Here is a 15,280-nt window from a genome sequence, read left to right as displayed (position 1 = left end):
GCCACTTCCATACATGATTGCGCAATTACCATCATAATTTTCGTCGTTGTCGCGGTCGAATGTTGTGAATTTCATGTTTTCACTGTATCTCATGCCTTCCTCACTAATAGTTCCATTGGATTTACCCAAATTCAGTGCATATCCATTGTCTTCATCAGATATTTTGATGTCGTCATAACGAACGTTGTAGGTTCTTCCATCCAGATCAACCAAATGTATGTAAAGTTCGAAACGCTGCAAGCTCGTGATACGATGTAATTTCTCTAATCCAAGAAAGAAATCACTTTCAAAAGAACCGAAACCTTTGCGATACGTTGCCCAATCCCTATTGAAATCCTCATTTCCCTCATTTACAATCCATCCAGGTCCAGCTAACTGACTATCGCACACATTGAATAAACCTATGCCACAGTAATTGAGTTGATGAACTCCTGGATCTTCTCCGAAAGGGAGGCATGTTGTGGGATTTAATTTATCAAGTTCAGATTGACTTAGCTTAGTTTCACTTTCTGTTAATTTCAATTGAATCTTTTTCTGTTCTTCTCTAATGTTCTCTGATGTCCTATTTAATTTGTTGATTTCTGAACGACATAACTGAATATCTTTTTCATGCTTTACTAATATAGATTTACTTTTCTCTAATTCCAACTCAAGTGTTTTCTGATGTTCTGTGTTATTTTTAATATTCTCACTAAATCTCTTTATATTTTCATCTTTTTCAATTAATCTAGAATTAACAAATTTTAATTGAACTTGACAAGTTTCTAAGTTGATGGATTTGTCTGTTAGTTGGTCTTTTAAATTTTGTTGTGAATTAATTTCAGATTCAGATTTATCAACTTTATTTTGACACAATTGCAAATCGTTTTCCCCTTTGATTACTTTGTTTTTATACTCATTTAATAGAGCTGCCTCCTTCACGAATGTTTCATGAATTCTTACAATTTCATGATATTTTTCCATAAGATCAGAATTTAATTCACTTATCTGCTTTTCCTTAGTTTCACTTTGTTCTAACTTATTTCTGAGCTGTCTAATAATATCGAGCAACGGTTTCACAGTTTTTTGGTCTGATTCATACGTCTGTTAGAAAGAAAACGTATAACTCTAATCACTCTTTATTCTTCTTAGTATTATGTCTTTGATCTCACTTCATCTCCAGTTGTTGTAGCCACCAAGAATATTTGAAGGACCATCAGTAAGAAAACTCCGTTAAATTTTATTTTGCCCATTTTAAATGTTTCGACTGCCCGCAAGCAAATTGAATTTGGAACTGAATATTTCGTTAAAGTCAGTGCAGCCGATGTGGACTCCACTCAATAGATCTGAACGAGAGAGGTAAAAAAATGATAACCTAGAGTCTGGGCCCTAGACTCTCTATCGGAAGAAGAGATTTCAATGTCGAATGATTTTCTGTATTTTTATTTTTAAATTCGAAAAATAAGAAAAGATAAGCGCGGAGCATAAAATCATGGCTTATCATTAGGAATAGTAATAGGCTCTGTTTGTTTGCTGCAAGCAGCTTCTTCTTGAAGATTATTCGACAACAAAATTGTTAACAATTTCTTTCAGTCGCGTGTTGACAGTGGGATCAATCTCCGAAGTACTCGAAATTATTCTCGAATACTTTCAAAGCGACAATGTGACTAAGTTTTTGTTAATATATATGCTGACAACTATTTGGTTACCAAAATTAAAAAAAACTTGATTAAGTTAATAAGAGTATAGTTATAACTTATAACTTATTATAACTTTGTGCCGGCAGGAAATGTATGTAACAGGTAGAAGGAGGCATCTCCGACCTATATATTCTTGATCAGCGTCAAAAGCCGAGATGATCTAGCCAGGTCCCTCTGTCCGTCTATCTGTTTGTCTGTCCGTCTGTCCGTATGAAATACTGGATCTCAGAGAATATAAGACAGAACGCTATAATTTTTTTTCGACAGCATTTGTTATGTTTCATCAAGATCAAGTTTGTTTGAAATTTTTGCCACGCCCACTTCCGCCCCCGCAAATCAACAAAAATCGAATAGCAAGCGTAAAAGCTAGAGTCGCGAATTTTGATATTTACAATAATAACTATAGTAATTGTAATTCCTGAAAATTTAGATGCAATCAGATAAAAATTGTTGTAGCTCAAATAATGTGCTACTAATTGCAGGCCAATAATTAAATATTGACATAATTATCACACTGATATTTGGACTATAATTCATTGGAAATGCAACCAAAAACCAAATTGTTGGTAGAAATTAAATTCGCAGACTCCAAACGAAATCAATTAACTAATTATTTAAGCAGCTTACGAAAACAGCCGCAATAGCAAAACAGCAAAAACAATAACAATGACAATAAACAATGAAAGGCCAATGAAAGTTGAGCGAGTGAATGAGAGTGAGAGAGAGAGACATAGAGAAGTGGGAGTGAGAACTGCTGGGCGTGGCACATGGCTGAGCAAATAATAATAAATTACAATAACATCAAAAGCGAAAATATGATGACGCTTGGAGTCGAGAGACGTCGACTCTGCTAGGCTAGCGAAAAGTCAGCAGCTTGGGAAAGGAACAGTTCAGGGGTGAGCGAAAAATAAAGGCAAGCGGATGGGATTCATGAGCACATAAGCATAAGTGAGACACGCCTCATTAATTTGAATAGATGAGCAGGACGTTACACTTGCCTCCCCCTCTAGTCTCCACCATCTCCTTCTCCCTCCCAACAAAAGCCAACACAAAATTTGAAAATCATTTCGGCAAATGTCTACACAACTTCGTTTTGCCCTCGCTCTCTCTCTCTCTCTCTCTCTCTTTCTCGTTGAATGTTAACCACAACTGCGTCTCGCCAAGTGGCTGACTGGCATATTGAGTGAACTGCCAGCCAGCAAAGAGAGAGAGAGCGAGGAGTGGGAGGCGGGAGGGGGCGTGTCAGGGCCAGAGGATTGCCTGTCATGGGCAATGGCATTCGTTGTACGTGCGTGTTAGACGCAACTTCCCGTTACAACAATAACTGTGGCAGCCAGCAGGCAGCAGTCGAAGGAAGTCAGCAGGCAGCAGCAACAACAACAACAACAACAACAACAACAACAGCTACAACAACAACTGGTAACTGGCAACTGGCAACACACAATGGGAATTTCAAATTTGGCAATGTACAATGTACAACAGCAACAAGAAGGCGAGTCAACGTCAACAATTGAGGCAAAAGCAATTTACAGTGTTGCAAAAATGACAAAGTCAGTTCATACTCGCATTAGGCAACACTGCATCATGATTGAAGTGTTTTCACACTTGCTTTAACTACAATTTGAAAGCGTAATTTGCATTTAGATTTATTCACAAGTAACGCTATAAAGAGCCACAGCAAATAGCTGTATCGAAATGATTAATAATGAGCTTGGATGACCAACAGGGCACGATGATTGATTGACTGATTTGCTGTTAGCAAATTGATGGAAATGACTGTTTAGCTGATTGACTTGCCACATTTTGCACAGATTGAATAATTGTTGAATCTATTTAGCAGCTTGTTGAGTATGCTAATAAGTGACAATAGTAAAAATATTTGGTGATTGAAGAGTTGATTGATGATTGACGAAGTCGGCATTAATATATCAGAAAATACTGCTCATCATTTTAGAAATTGAAACGATCTTTGGAATTTTTAACTTATTGAATAACTTGTTGAATGATTCTAATTAAAATAGTATATGATTGAAGCTGATTGATGATAATGTAACTGGTAAAATGAGCGCATCAGATTTGAATTTGAAAATATTGCTAATCATTTTAAGAATATTTTGTGATTGCTTGTTCAAAAGGCTTTTGCGACTGGATTTAAAATAGTTATTGATTGAAGACGATTGAAAAGATGATTGATCATTATATTATGTTGGAATTCAAACATATTATCAATTAATTTAACGTAAGTTTTATTTAAACCTTGTTCATAATGCTAATTCAGTGATAGAATAAAAAATAGGAGTTGATTGAAGATGATTGATGGCTGATTGATTAAATCAGATGTGCTAAGTCTGATTTCAATTTAAAAATTTAAAGTTCCTTGTGATGCATTTTTTTTAAATAAATAATTGATTAAATGACCGGATTAGTTAATAATAAAAAATGATTGAATAGCTGATTGACTGAAAAGCATCAGTCAGCATCAGTAAATTTTAAAATACTGTTCACCATTTTGAATTCGTAACTGGTTGAGTAAGCTAACAAGCAAAACGTAATAAAAATAGTAAATGCTTGAAGCAGATTGAATGGTTGATTGACTATAAGGTATGTATCTGTCGGCACATCAGTATATTTGCAAATACTGCTAATCGTTTGTTCAATTTCAATAAGAGATTATTTGATTTTATAACGAGTTGAGTAAGCTAAAAAGAAACTCGATTCAACAATAGTAAATGATTGAAGCAGATTGAATAGATGATTGAAACTAGTGCCAATAATTTGAAGCAATTTCGCCGCGTTTAGGTCAAAATCATGCACTGTGTAGTTCAAGTTGGCCAGCGAATGACAAGACAATCAAGTGACCCAAAAGGGTAGCAACAACATTATTAAAACAACAGCAGCAACATTGCTGGCAAGCAACAGCAATAACAATGCTACAACAACTACAACAATGCTGATAGAGACAACAAAACAACATTCCCAGAGCAGCGACTGTGGCCAAATTTGTGAGTTGGATTCCGAAATGGAGAGCAAAGCACATTGAAATGCATTGACCAGGCATTGTTGCTGCTGCTGTAGTGGTTGCTGTTGTTACGATTGTTGTTGCTGTTGTTGCTGCTCACATACTTAAACAGTTTTGCGCCTGGTTAACTCGTCTTGTCTTGGCGCCTTGTGAATGTGTCAAGTCAAGTTTTCGAGGGTCGCGTGGAGATATTTTGGGGGTTGTACTTTGGAGTTGAGGGGTTGGAAATGGAGCTTGGACTTGTTTTAAGTGTTGCTGTTGCTGCTGGTGTTGTAGTGGTTGCTGTTGTAGTCGTTGTTGTAGTTGTTGTGGCTGTCTGACGCCTGTTGTTGGTGTTCGCGCTTGCCCCGGAAATGTCGTTAAATGAAATTGTTTTTGTCAAAATTAATGTGCAACCAGCAACCAACAGCCAACAACAAAGCAGCGACGGCATCATCAGCGGGTCAACTGTGTGTGTGTGTGTGTGTGTGGGTGTGTTTGCCGCCTTTGTCTATATATCTATATCTACAACTGTGTGTGTGACATTAGCCATATGAATGTACATATGTCTGAGACGAAGCTGTGTTCATATATTTGCGTCCAAGTACGTGACAGATTTTGATGAAATTTTATCGCTAAATGTGTTACAGAGCAGATTGTGAGTGTGTGTAGTGAGTGGAGTGTGTGTCTGTGTGTGTGTGTATGTGTGTATTGGCAGCTCTGTATCTGTGCTCTTGGCTTGTTATAATTGCCAGCTCAGTGGAGGTTAACTCCGACAGCAGTTCAGGAAAGCACAAAGGTCTCTCTACAACTCGATTGAGCTGTTGCCCTCAATATTTTTGGGCGGGTGTCAGTTGTGTTCAGGGGCAAAGAGAGAGAGAGAGGAGAGTGGCAAAACATTTGGCATGCCAAGCAACAGTCGAGTGGAAAATACCAGGAAAATTCTGCTGCCAGAAATGGCAACTGAAATATGTTTAGAATATTTATTTGGCAATCAAAAAGGAACTTCATGAACTAGACACGTGCAAACACAAAAACATATTCACTATTTAGTTGTTGTTGAGGAGAAGAAGATGTTGAAGTTGTAGATATAGTTTAGTAGTAGTAGAAATTGTTGTAAATGTTGTATTACGAGTTGTAGTTAAGTCTATTTTGTAGCAGTTTTAGTTATGAAAATATTATTTACTTGCAGTCTCATTTGTATTATGAAACTAGTAATTCCAACAGCAAATTATAGCGTTAAATACTAGACTGTTGTATTTGAAAATTGTGCGGCATTAAATAAAGGTAATAGATAAAATTGTGATAGTAAAACAGTCCATCACTTTAGTTATGGTAATGTTATTAACTTCAAGTTTTTGTTTACTTTTAAAAGGCAAAGAGTTTTGTATTATTTTAATTTGCTTTAAAATCGATTGAGGAGTCAGTATTGTGAATTGAATTTTCGTTAAATAGAAATTTAAATAATAAAGAAAATAATTGAATTAAAATAATGTATGGTATTTTAGACTCGATTCGAAGCAGACGACAAAGACAAATGTAATTTAACCAAATTAAAATGAATGTAATACGACCTACCTTTAAAGACTAAGTACTGAATAATTTAAATAAATTAAGAAAGCAACTTTGAGATACCCATTGAGAATAAAAGTAAAACTATGCAGTATCAATTTTAAAATATACTAAATTAATATACCTAAATTATATAATAATATACTAAATTATATATATAAAAACTCAAATTATACCAAAGGCCATATTTAATATAGTGATATAGTATTATATTCAAAGTATACGGTAATGTGCAAAATATACCAGAATATACTAGAATAAATATACACACTTTGTTTTACTTAATGTTACGGCTGTTGAAATTAATGAAATAGATGTCTATACATTTGAAATAATATATTCAAAATTTCAAATTTATTGAAGCTAAATTTGAAGAGCTTACTAATTCGTTAATTTGAAGTATTTTAATTTATTTCAGTGCACTTTTTCTTAATAGTAGCACTCAGAAAAGTTTTAGAAACACTGCTAAAACTCTTACAAGAAATAAACAACACAATTTGCACAAATTTAAAACTTGTATTCTTGTATTTAATATTTGCGGAAGCTGTGTAGTAATTTGCTGATTTAATAACTGCTTAAGCCAATGCAAGTAAATTAGCCATAACTTTCTTCTTTTCTGATCTCAAGCCAAACAACTTCGACGTCCATGCGGAGCACATTTAATGGCTAATATACTGAAGAGACTTTTGCGAAGTGGCGGAAAAGAACTCTTACCACAGAACACCCACTGGAAAAGTGCTTATTTATGGGATTTAAAGCCACTGACAAAGCCGTCGAAAGGTGGCACAAAATGCAGTAAGCTAGAGGTACAGTGAAGTCTGCTCGTAAATAAAGAACTTGCCAAGAAAATACTTCTAACATTATATAAAACAAAACAGGAAATAAATTGCTTAAGAATATGTTATTCACTTTAAGTGAAAATATTTATTTAAAAAATACTATAATTAAAATAAAATACAAAAAAATATCATAAAATACTGAACATAAAATAAAATACCACAAATAAACATATTAAAAATAAAATACTGAAAATAAAATAAAATACCATAAATAAAAATACTGAAAATACATAAAATACTATAAATAAGAAGCATTGCAGTTTAAATATAATAAAACAAAATAATGTAAAGTACAAACAATTTTCTTTTCTTTTCTTACAAATTGTGTTCAATCAATTTTTAAGAAAAAAATTGTTTTTAATTTATTTACATTAATTGTATATAGTTTTATATTAAGACTGCATTGTTTTCTATTTAAAGTAATTTGTATATTTTAGTATTCTTTGTTTTTGGTATTTTTTTAATTTTATGTTTTGTATAATTTTATTTTTAGTATTTTTATATTATATTTTAAGTATTTTTATTTATGATATTTAAATTTGATTTTAGTATTTTTATTTATGGTATTTTTCTTTATTTATGGTATTTTTAAAATATATATTTGCACTTTTATTTACAAACTTTCTTATCAAATGATAAAACTCTTTTTCCACAATCTCCTGGCGAGTTTTAAAACGCATTAGAGAAGAACAGAGCCGAAAACAAAACATTATTTTTTGCGAAAGGCCAAAACAACAAATGTAAGAAGCCAAAGGTAGAGAAGAGAACGAAGCAAGCAAAAGACAACAGAAGTCGAAGAAGTGGACAAATGTCGTAAAAAGAAGACAGAAGTTGAGCAGGAGAAGTTGTCTCTCTCTCTCTCTCTCTCTTTTTCATTCTCTTTCGACTTTTTGCTCTATTTGTTGTTCCAGGCGCTTCTTCCACCTGCCTTCTGGTGTTAGAATTATGACACAAAGCCGCATAAATCTTGTTGACGATAAAAAATTGCTAGCGCCAAAGCAAAAGACACCCCCCCAAAAAAAAAGAGAAAGAGAGAGAACATAAATGAAAGGTGAAACGGGAAGCAAAAACACAAGTTTTGCGAACAGACAAGTTTTAGGCCTAGATTTTTCCGACATTTTCACCTCGCCCGCCATCTGTTGATGTCAAGTCAATTTTCTCGTTTAGTTTTCACTACACAAAAAACGCAGCTGGAGCTCAGCTTTATCAATTCGCTTCGATTGATTTACCGCCTACTTCACATTGTGTCCAGCAATAACTGTGGCTCTCTCACTTTTGATTGATGTGCCAGCTTCTAATTGAAAATTGAGGCGAAACAAAAAGTGTTCTGAACTGGAAACTTGCAGCTGAATTAAATAGAACTTGTTCAGATAAATTGAATCGATGTTTTATAGCTTTCGATACAGTCAACATCAATTTGAATTACTTTAATTGTGAACTATTTTTCAGAACTACATTCTGAAATATTTATTTTATTTTTTAGACAAACAATTTATGTCAATTTTTCATGTTTCTAGTGTACTTTAAAACTATTCTTGTTAGTCACAAATTTAAGACAATTTAAAACAAATTTTAGCCTGAGCCTTTCGTTCAATTTCTTTCGCTCCAAGGAATCAAAATTTATATGCTTCAACAAAGACAATTTATGAAAGCTGTTATAACATGTCTAATAACCTACAAATTGTTTTCAATAATCACAATTATTTTACATAAATATATTTTCAAACATTTCCTAAAATTGCTTTTCATTGTAGTTTTATTTTAAATTAGTGGTTTAACAGTATTTTTGTTTCACAAATTCAACACAATTTAAAATCGAAATTAAACAGCTATTTTTTATTCAATTATTTGCTCTACAAAGTGTCAAAATTTGTATGCTTTAACAAAAGCAATTTATTCTTTCAATAATTGTTGTTTAATGTTGTTGTTTAATACCAAACATTTACAGAAATATATGTAGAAATATTTATTAAATTTCTCAGCAATTCCTAAACAACATTTTATAATAGTAGCTTAAAAGTATAGTTATCAGACACCAATTCAACACAATTCAACACAATTCAACACAATTTTGACCATTTTAAATGTGTTAATTTCTATATATTTATTCAAATCTTCAACAATTTAGTTTTCAATGTCAAATTCAAATTATGATTAAAATCATACATTTAAACAAATTCTAAAATCTTTAAAAACTTTTAAACTGCAACAAAAAAAAACCCATTCATAAAAGCTATTGAGAACGTTTCCAGTACTTTTCACAGAGCTTGTCGCTAATCTTTGCCAGCATATTCAGCGATGATAACAGAAGTAAACCAAATAAAAGTAACCCACGAGTTCGCAAACTGTTCGATAGCCGTCGGCTAATTAAATCGTCTGCCAACAGATGAAAAAGTTACCCAAAAAAAAGTGGAGAATAAAAATAAGAAGGAAGCTGGGCTCAAAGCCAAGCCAAGTTGACAGAAACATATGGCAACAAATCCGAGTTTTTGGCAGGACTCTCTGAACACTCTGAAGCACACTTTGTGGCCGATCATTGGACAACGAACATCGAAGTGAGTGTGAGTGTGAGTGTATGGGTATGAGTATGAATTTGAGTTTGAGTGCTTGTGTGCATTCACTTGGAAGCTGCTTTGGCAAACCACACACACACTTATAAAGAGGGCAGCCAAGAGAGAGAAGGAAGAGAAGAGAACAAGCTGCAGGCATTTGACCGAGTCCAAGCTGCTGGCATGCGACCAACAACAGCAACAACAACAACAACAATGCCACACACTTCATGCCACACAACATGCGTCTCAGCATTCGCAACGTAAACAACAAAAGGAGGCACAGGAAACAGAAGCAGAAACAGAAACAGAAGTAGTAGACTCCTCTTCACACACACACATTTTGCCCCCGAAGGCAACTGCTAAGGGTAACCCATGAAATTAGTATGACAAGTTGACCAATGCTCTTCACTCTTTTCTCTTCTCTGTTCACTTTTCAACGTAGCAACAACAACTGCCAGTAGCAAACAGAACACCAGCCAAGCAAGCAATAGCAAGCAACAACAATTATGCACGTGTGTGCTTGCAGGCACATGCGGCGTATGCGTAATGCGCCAGGCTGCACACATCACGCATACGCCACGTTGCACACTAAACACAAAGACAGAGCGTAACTAGCTGCAGTTCAATTGTATTTACTATAATCAATAATTCGTTTTATTAAAGAGTATAAATCTTGCAATAGAATGAAGGTAGAAAATAACTTGCATTAAAAATAACATTTTAACAGTGAATAACAATATTCAAATTGACTAGTAAACTTGTAGCTATAGCAATATATAAATATATACCATCACATTATTTTGATAAATTTCTTAAAATATAAGTTTAATAGAAATGTGATTTAAGTCAATTGAAATATTGTTATTTTGTGTATCTTTAAATTGATTTCATAAATTAAGCAAATAAGAATGTTGGACTCGAATGTGACATACCCGATATCCATTTTCAATATAACATTATTCTACAAATATGTATACCAAATTAATATATCGAAATTATCTTGAAAGCTATATCGTTATAATATCACATACAATAATACTTTACATTGTAACTTTCGCTCTTATAGTCCCTGAGATCTAGGTGTTGATCTGGACGGACGGACAGACTGCCAACGGACATAGCTATATCGCTTATTTATCTAAAGAGTATTTTGTATCATTAACAATTTTATTCATTCCATTTAACTTTTATTTTGTATTCTTTCTTTAGAGTTGTTTTAAAGTTGAATATATAAATTCTCTTATTTGAGCTTTCTTTTACAACTAATTTAAAATTTGAAGTGTTCGATTGAATTCTTTTTTTTTTGTCGTAAGAAATATAATAAGAATACATATTACAAAATATATTTCCATTTACTTTTCCATTTATGCAATTCGTTTGCAATTCAAGTTTTAATCCAAAATCTGTAATTTTATCATTTGTTTTATTATTTTATTTAGTTATGTATTTTCGAATTTCAATTTAATAATTTTCATTATTTTTTGTTCTTCTGAACCTTTCCCACATTCATTCTTCACTCGTTTTTGTTCATATGTATTTCATTGTTCTGTTACCATTTTCATTTTTATTTACTCTTTACTTCCCTCCAAAGCTGTCTGTGTGTTTCTCTCACTTTTCATATATGCCGCTTTTTTCCTATACATTTTCTATTTCCTCTACCCAAGGGGCATTTACACAAAAAAAAAAACTCCTTTTCATTGCCCGATTTTCATATTGTAATCGAGAATTGTTTGCATTACACACAAACAGCCAGAGGCGAAGTTGGAGCACTGCAAAAGGTGGAGAGAAAAGTGTAGATGAAAGAGGGAGGAGAGGGAATAACAACTCATGGCTGGTGCAATTGAAGTGCTGTTAAATACACTGTGGGGAATTGTTTGACTTTGCCTCAAATGCTGTCAACGGTTTCGTCAGCAACTTATCGATGACATTTGCAGTTGATTAAACATTTAATCCCAGCCACCATTTTCAACACACAACGTTGCGAAGGCTTCACTTGACTTTGTCAGCATAAATTCGTTTACTGCACTTCCACCAAGCAGGCTTAAATTCCAAAAAAAATTCAATTGCAGCTTAATTTAAAAGAATTTTTAATTTATACCTTAAAAGGTTAAAGTTAATTGCATATGAATATAGTTTAATAAAATTTATTTGCATTGAAGTCAAGCTTAAATATTAATTGATTTAATTAACCAATAAGTCTTTTTGAAAGCACATGGTTATTTATTTAAAAGGAAACATAAAAGTTTACATTCTATTATGTATCCACTCTTTAAAGGAGCTATGACATCATTCTGCTTCTTAATTGTAACTCATTTGAAAAATATGCTTATCTCTTGAGATCCAAAGCTTAAAATGCCAAAAATCGAACTTCTAAACATTGAAAATACTTTACACAAAGCAATAGATCAATAAAGAACTGTTTTTTTTTTCCAGGAAACTGATCTTCGCACAGCTGTAAAGCTGCTGATTGAAATAAACTGTGGTTGTTTCGCCATTTGTTCGTTTTACGATCATTTTATATAGTAAACAAAAAATTAGAGCATAAATGAAAGAATATCTTTTAAACTAAACATTAAACTAAAATCGTGCGTTTAAATAAATTGAATACTTCTTTTAGTTTGGCCAGTATACTGATTCAAAGTTTTCGGTTTGTGGTGGTTGAAATAAGCTGTGATCTACTGTATGTTGAGCTTTAGAGCTTTTCAAATGAAACACTTCGATAGACAATTCAAATATATTGTTCAAAAGAATAATATATTTGCATTTTAAAACACCTTTTATAATATTTAAATGTTGAAAGCTTCTATTTATATATATGTATATCAAATATATCAAATTTTATCAGCAATATTCTAACAAAAGCTCTGAATTTTACAAGTAGTTAAAAGCTCCTACTTATTCAAATGAACAATAGATTAAAATGAAGACTATCATAATCCATAATTTATTTCTTTGAAATATATAAAAATTCTATTTAACTTTCACTCTTCACAAGCTTTGTAGATTCAAAGCTTCTTAAAGCTTACTTTTTATATAAGCTTTTAATCCGAAATAAGTCTACGCTAATCATAAAGCAAAATATTTATGAATCTTTCTCCTCTCTATGAGCTATTTTCTGGCCATATTCATTTACATTCTATCCTCGTAGTCAGCCTAAAAGCTTTTTTACATTCTGTCATACAATTAATACCAAAAAATGTAAAGCTGCTAGTTTGGTCATGTAAAAAGCTTTTTTGCTTGTTGTCTGCTGTTTGTTGTCCGTTTTGTTGTTGGACTGACATGAAATCTGAACGTGGCCATTACGAGTTGCAGTTGCAGTTGCACCGAAATTACAGGTACTTTAATTGCCACGCCCAACGACTGGGCAGCCCCATTAGCAATGCAAACAACAGGTCATAATTGCAACATGGCCCCTCGATGCCCTTTCCTCCCCCCTACCCTCTCCTACTCTTCTCTGCGACTCTCCTCTGGAGAACTCTAAAATCAGTTGAGTGGACTTTGCCTGCTGTGTGCGGTGTAAATGACAAACTTGTGTTGCAGCTTTTGTTGCTCTTGTTGTAGTGTTCGCTAAATGAGTTGGGTCATATTTACACACACACACACACACACACACACTTCTACATATATTGCATATACACACACATTGTTGCAGGCGCAAATATAATATCTATGCATACGTCTTTGTAGTTGTGTTTGCCTGTTTTCTGTTTTCTCTTCCTGCTCCTTTTTTCCCTGTCTCACTCTCTCTCTCTCTCTTTCTAGCTATCTTTTTTGTTTTGTACATTTTCCACGCCCCTTGTTGGTTGCACTTTTTATGCGGATTTCCTAACGGAATGCAAAAGCAACGCCAAACATTTTTTACACTATGCAAAATCGGGGTGGAATTTGTTTCTACCCCATCATGGCACACTTTTTACTTTATCTGAAATCGTTTATTCCACATTTTCCTCGAATCAGTTGCAGTCGCTGTTAATTCTCAGAAAAAAGACTTGTTTCTTTAATTGCCTTAGCAATGAGCTCATTGTTTGACTGTAGGGCACATGCTAATATTCTAAGGAAAAATGTTGTACTTTTGTATAGCTTCCAAAAAGTACTTGATCATAAAAGACTATTACATGAAACACTATTTGGTAATATTATACAATGTGTGGATATACAGTTAGAAAACAAATTGCGTGGACATTCATATTTTATTGACATCTTTTACACTAATCAATTTCTCTATTATACGTTATGATTATAGATTGTTAATAAGGCTTCAAACTACATTCATGTAACTCTCTTATCTTATCGAACACTTTTCGCTAAATTTACGCAAGTTACATTAACCAAATCTAGGTTAGATCGTAGGTTCAGTTATTAATACTATAAGCTCCTCAAATTCTTGTTCTTCTTGTAATATATGCAGAAATATTATATTGAACTATACTATTTTATATTATATTGAACTTTGTAAAAATCCTTATACTATTTTCTATTATATTGAACTTTGTAAAAATCCTTAAATAAGATATAATCAAAGTGCGATTTTTCTTTTCTTCTTCCATTATGAAATGATATGGTTATGTCAGGATGTTTATTTTGCTTGGCTTTGTTCTACATTAATATGTGATTAACAACTTTTTAGAACATTTTCAACCGGTAATGCAATATTCCTTTGGGTTTTCATTATAAATAGGAATATTACCTCTTTATGACTGTTTTCTATTCACCAATTATGCTAATTTAAAACCTCAAAACTTTGTAAAATTGTCATTTTACTAATTTCCTTTGATCTACATTGAATGTGAACATTTTATAGATCGCAGAACTCAGCCATGAATTTAGCAACCGCTATTGATTTATTACACTGTTCAATTCAGTGTCAACACACAAGGGTATTTAATCATCGGCCTGGCGTGTGATAAGTGCGCTTTATTGTTATTACAACATTTTATTATCACAGCGAGAAAACACGAAATAAATCCCAAGCAGAAACAGCAGCTACTCTCTTTGTTTGTGCTTCTTCTTGCTTGTCGTCTTATCTGCTGCTCTTCGATTCGTCTTGATACGTTTCGATTGTGTAGAGTTCAAGCAAGAGTGTGTGGAGAGAGTGAGAATGAGAATGGCAGAGAGAGAGAGAGAGAAGCAACGCAATAGTGGACTATTTTATTTTACTTTATTTTATTTGGCCTGTATTCTTTTTGTATGTGTTTTATTTATATGTATTTTTTCTCATTTTATTCGTTCTCTGCTGCTGCGATATTTGCGCTTTTTATGGGTCTGCCGACTGCCTTTGTTACTTTTTTTTATGATTGAGCTGCCGAGATTTATTATTGTTTTCAGCTCTAGAAGTGTGTGTGGAGAGTGGTGGGAGAGAGAGAAGAGAAGAAGGAGGAAGAGAGTGCACGTGTTTGTTTGTGTTTTTGCATGTATGTTAACTCTGTGTGTGTATGTGATTTTGGCTTGCAGCTGCAGAGAGCTTTCTGAAAATCCGCCTGTGGATTGGATTTGGTCCGTCGACGTCGTCGTCGCCGTTGTCATCGTGTTCAGCGTCTCTCGTGCTTTGACAAAAGCTACTCGACTTCGCCGTCGTCGTCATCGCCACCCACATAAACATACACATACATACACACACATGCACACTACATAGAAGCGTAC

The 15,280-nt window shown here is 33.5% G+C and overlaps 1 protein-coding gene and 1 long non-coding RNA gene across 6 annotated transcripts in view; one reads left to right on the top strand and one right to left on the bottom strand.

Annotated features, from left to right (window-relative positions):
- Window positions 1–15,280, top strand: part of LOC133835255 (fibrinogen-like protein 1) — a 150,125-nt gene that overhangs the window by 9,028 nt on the left and 125,817 nt on the right. The window contains exon 1 of one of the 4 annotated variants that reach the window (XM_062265237.1): window positions 9,262–9,643. The exons of the other annotated variants lie outside the window; for them this stretch is intronic. The gene's annotated coding sequence lies outside the window, so the exon portion shown is untranslated. Of the gene's footprint in view, window positions 1–9,261; window positions 9,644–15,280 lie in introns of those variants that run through there. 4 annotated transcript variants of the gene reach the window in all.
- LOC133835289 (uncharacterized) overlaps window positions 1–15,280 on the bottom strand; it is a 115,162-nt gene that overhangs the window by 24,609 nt on the left and 75,273 nt on the right. The gene's annotated exons all lie outside the window — the stretch shown is intronic.

The sequence above is a fragment of the Drosophila sulfurigaster genome, chromosome 2L, assembly GCF_023558435.1.
Source record: "Drosophila sulfurigaster albostrigata strain 15112-1811.04 chromosome 2L, ASM2355843v2, whole genome shotgun sequence".
Taxonomy (NCBI): domain Eukaryota; kingdom Metazoa; phylum Arthropoda; class Insecta; order Diptera; family Drosophilidae; genus Drosophila; species Drosophila sulfurigaster.
This window is presented reverse-complemented; position numbering and strand designations above follow the sequence as displayed.